The following is a 5014-nucleotide window of genomic DNA, read 5'->3' as shown; positions in this document are numbered from 1 at the left end:
CTTAAATGCTTACCTAACATTGTCCTCAAATAAGTTGTCTTCAGGCTCTCTTTATGTATTTTTGTGGGAGCCTGCAATGCGGATACTTAAAATCAGCTATTAATCAAAATCATCATGAGATAATCATATAAAAATACCATAAAACCACAAACAAATGCTGCACCCAAGATAAATGACAGAAATGAGACGATTTCAGATATAAAGTCTTGATAAAATCTATGCAGATCCATGTATTTCCATCATTTGTAGCAACAAAGAATAGAGAATTAAGAACTCATAAAACCCATCGATTTTTTTATCAAAAGAAAGAAAGTGTTTTGCTATCACTAATCCAAATTTGTAGCAAATAAAATAAAATCCTGGATGAGAAAAGTAAAGAAAGTGATGTCATTGAAAAGAAAAATAATTCACTTGTTCGACCCCAAAATAAACTGTCGTCGACTAAAATATCTTTGTTTTTAATTAAAACACAAATATCATTTCTCATAATTAAAAAAGAGAATCACAGTTGGCTTCATTCAACAATGCACCAGAAACACATCTTAAAGTACACTACCATTCATTTGTTGTTTCATTTGAACAGTTTTGACCATGGCATCTCATCACTTACAACCATGATATTATTTGTGAATTGACTCCCCTATACGTTCCTTATCATCAACAGCTAATAACGTAAAACTCAAACCGTCACTCGTTTCCATCAATGGCAAAGACTCACTTTATCTTTTTCGTTATTATCACACCATCACTCACTGGTTCTTTCTCGTTACTATCAATGGCAAACGTACTGGACAATAACCTTAGAAATGCAGAAGCAGATGGTCAATACGTGCAGAGTATGGACATGTAGAGAAGAGCTCAGTTGTCAAATGTCAAACTACGAGAATTACAACGACTGAAATAAAGAGTTACTGCTGCTATTCAACATTGTAACATACAACACCCTGTGTCTGGAGATTAACCAGATATCTTAAGCTTCATAACTTTAAATTATGACTCCCTCAATTGCAATAACAACGGCCACCCTAGCACAAAACCACATATTGAAAACGGAAGCTCTAGAATAGACCGATTTGTTGCAGAAATATTGTTTTAGATAAAATGTGAAAGTTAGATTCATGTGAACAATGTTAATATTAAAGTTCTCGTAAACAAAATCTGGCTACACACTTAAGAACTCGCACTTGATAATCTTGTAAGATCAGCTATTAATCAAAAACAAATAAACGCTTACTGGAAATAACTTAAATGCTAACTTAACATTGTCCTTGGATGTCTTCAGGCTCTCTTTATAGGTTATTGTGGGAGCCTGCAATGTAGATACTTCTCATTATAAAATGAGCTATTAATAAAAAACATCATGAGATAATCATATATAAAACATAATAAGAAAAAATACAAACAAATGCTGCACCCAAGATAAAAGACAGACATGCGTTTCAGATATAAAGTCTTGATTAAATCTATGCAGATCCATGTGTTTCCATCATTTGTAGCAACAAAGAATAGAGAATTAAGAACTCATAAAACCCATGGATTTTTTTATCAAAAGCAAGTTTTTTGCTATCAATACTCCAAATTTGTAGCAAATAAAATAAAATCCTGGCTGAGAAATTAAAGAAAAGAAAGCGATGTCACTGCAAAGAAAAACTTGTTCGACCCAAAAATAACTGTCGGCGACGAAAGTCTCTTTGTTTTCAATTAAAACAAAAATATCAGCTCTTATAATTAAAAAAGAGAATCACAATTGGCTTCATTCAACAAAGCATCAGAAACACATCTTAAACTACACCACCATTCAATAACAACGCGCGTCCTGAGCACAAAACAAGACTACATGTTGAAAACGGAAGCTCTAGAATCGACCAATTTTTTGCAGAAAAATTCTTTCAGATGAAACAATTTATCGCCTCTTACAGTGATGTGACTGCTGGAGAACATAACCTGCAGCTCATTATCTTCTTGTATATAATAAGAGACTCAATTCCCCCCTCTGGACAACAAGAGATGGCACATAAAAACTTACTATGTTTACATCCTTAGCCATTACGTTACCTTGGTGACCTTTGACAGGACCCCTTCACAATTTAACTAACGACTGCAATTGCATACACATTATTTCGTTATATTAAAAAAATACATTTAGTCCGAGGAGCGCCATGACCCTCATTGTTCTAATTTAAAAAGGAAGTAGATAAAATTTCACCCTCACTTTACCGACTACTTTTACGACACCATTTTACACCAAGTACTTTTATACTTTTACATGCTTTTCCTGGGTATTAACCGTCATTAACTTACTGCACATTTCTAAAACGTACGCATAATCCTACCTCTTTAATCGGACAAAAATGATGTCTACCTGTTAAATATCCGTCGCCGCTGATTGGATGAGAACTATTCATTCTACAATTCCGACATTCGGTTATAACACCAAATAAACGAACACTGATCATCTATTAAAACGCTGTCATTTTTTAAAGATATTTTTTCAATGAACTAAAAGAAAATGTTTTACAAATTAATTTCTTTTTCAATTACTCTTTTAAAAATATTTTTTCAATGAAGTAAAAAAAAAATGTTTTTAGAAATGAATCCATTTCTTTTTTTTTTTTACTTTTAACGATATTTTTTCAATGAATAAAAAAATATTTCACAAAAAAATCCTTTTTTTTTCAATGATTTTTAAAGATATTTTTTCGACGAATAAAAAAAATTATTTCACAAATAAATCTTTTTTGCATTGTTTTTTTTTTAAAGATATTTTACAATTGACTAAAAACGATATATTTCGGAAATAAAACAAACAAATTATTAAAACACTTATTTGTAAATTCCTAAGAAAATCTTTTCTTAAAGAAGTATGAAGCGCGGTAGAGAGTAAGGATATATATATATATATATATATATATATATATATATATATATATATATATATATATATATATATATATATAGAGAGAGAGAGAGAGTAGGAAAATAGATATTGAGAAAAACAGGGAAAAATCTTTTAGGTGAAATTATCTATAGCAGCACTCAACATCTAATGTCATTTTATCTCAGCATTTGTTCAATTTTATTTTAAGAACTTTAATATCGTTACAAGAAGTAAAGGAGGATTAACTCTCCATGATTGACCACAAAGAATAATCAAGAACGTTAAGCACGTGATGAGGGAGGTCATTCTTGTTTGCTGATCCAGGACTAAAGTTGTCTGTGTTACTTGAGCGGTTTGGCTTGTCGCACCATCTTGCAATCAGCAAATACAGAATTATACAGAATGGAGTTAGTGCACATTTAAAAATGTCCTCAATGTAACGTTCTTTGTTAAGAACAAGAAAAAATAGTCTATTGGCATTTTTAAAAATTGATGGAGATTTCCCTCTTTCAGAAATGGCTGCTCAGACCATCACTGATGATGATTTCTTCATTTTGAAACTCTTTTCTGCATTTTCAGGTATTCTCACAAGGACTTTTTCATTTTGATGCTTGTTGGATGTTGAAGTGAGAATAACTTTTCATCTGTGAAGATGATGTTATTGAGCGTGCCTTGTCTGATAATAAGGTTTAACAAGAGTCGATTTCTGATGAGTTTCTTTGCAATTGTGGGTGCAGAGAGAACTGTCGCTTTTGGAGCTTATAAGATGACATTAAAAGGTCACTTTGACATATCCTTCACATCGTCCTTGGTGATGTTTGTGCTTTGTTCGCCATTTGTCTCATAGATCTTTTTGGATTTCGTATGATTTTTCCCTAAGTTTTTTTATACGTTTAGGTGTTCCTAAGGTGTGGGGACGTTGTTTATCTTTGATCAATGAAGTTTCCAGGTAATTAGTAATCGTCCTTTTTCTAAACATTTTGTTGATTTTGAGCACAAATTGAGAATCAAGATGGCGCCCGCATGCATTTATGTGAAAAAATGTCTCGTGGAATCTCGTGGAATCTCGGAGAATCTTGTACCCTGGTTCCATAAATAACGAGGAAAGGAAAGCGGGAAGACGGACAGTTTTTTAGTCACTAAAGCGAACGGACGTGTGTAAAAGAAGAGGTAGAAGAAATGAGTGTGGTGAACGAAACAAACAACGACTCGGTTGGAAGTAGAGTTGTAACGAACACACATCCTTTTTATAAACATTTTGTTGATTTTGAGTTTTTTCCCCCAACTTGAATATTTCTGGTGTCGTACGTCATTCTCGTGTTGCTCTATGGTTAATCTTCTCTCCATTTCAACAGACATTGTTTAAAAATTAACATCTTTTGTTTCTAAAAAATAATTAGAAATCATACATTACATTATCATATAATGACAATTAAATTGTCAATTTATTTTAATGTTATCATAATAAATAGTTCAGAAATTTTGTAACAGGGCTTATATCCACACTGTATATCGAAAGAAGACACTTTCAGTAGCTGTAGGCGACAGCTAGACGAATTCCTCACGATTAAACGTTGATTACATTTACATGCAAATTAGATGCAATCAGAACGTTGGAATTGAAGTGGATAATAAACTGGTCGAGAGAAATGGCGTATTTCTTGGTATTACAGAGATTAAGGGTGAGTAAGCGGAGGGAGTACAGACCTACGAGTGAGAGGTACTTGGAAGAAGTAGGAAAGGATTTCTGATTTTGATTGTATTATCGGGGTGAGCGCGAACGCAGACCCCACACTTAGAAATAGCACGCCCGAGTCGTCCACATTTGGGACGATCGCAAAGGTCAACCCAACCGCAGTGCAATGGATGGGCCTCGCTCTGGGGGAACGACCGTAATGATCACCGTTACCCCCACGTAAGGTAAGTATAATTTTTTATGTGCCCACCACTGTTTTTATATCACATTTCTATACTAACCACGATCAAACACCAATAAAAAAATAAAATACGCCCACATAATTTTCACCAATATCAGTATATCACATTTCATTCACTAATAACAACAATTCATAACAAATAATTTACTATCATTTAAACGTACCAATATTTTCACAAAGTACCTCAATTCTTAACGGA

The 5014-nt window shown here is 33.1% G+C and overlaps 1 non-coding gene across 1 annotated transcript; it reads right to left on the bottom strand.

Moving 5' to 3' along the window:
* Window positions 1-4643: 4643 nt before the first annotated feature.
* LOC145271527 (U1 spliceosomal RNA) lies at window positions 4644-4806 on the bottom strand. The gene has a single exon (XR_013865938.1). It is a non-coding gene; the product is annotated as a U1 spliceosomal RNA (small nuclear RNA).
* Window positions 4807-5014: the final 208 nt, after the last annotated feature.

The sequence above is a fragment of the Euprymna scolopes genome, chromosome 46 (assembly GCF_053919585.1).
Source record: "Euprymna scolopes isolate OS-2025 chromosome 46, ASM5391958v1, whole genome shotgun sequence".
Lineage (NCBI taxonomy): Eukaryota > Metazoa > Mollusca > Cephalopoda > Sepiida > Sepiolidae > Euprymna > Euprymna scolopes.
Note: the sequence above shows the minus strand (reverse complement) of the source record. Positions and strands in the feature narration are given on the sequence as shown.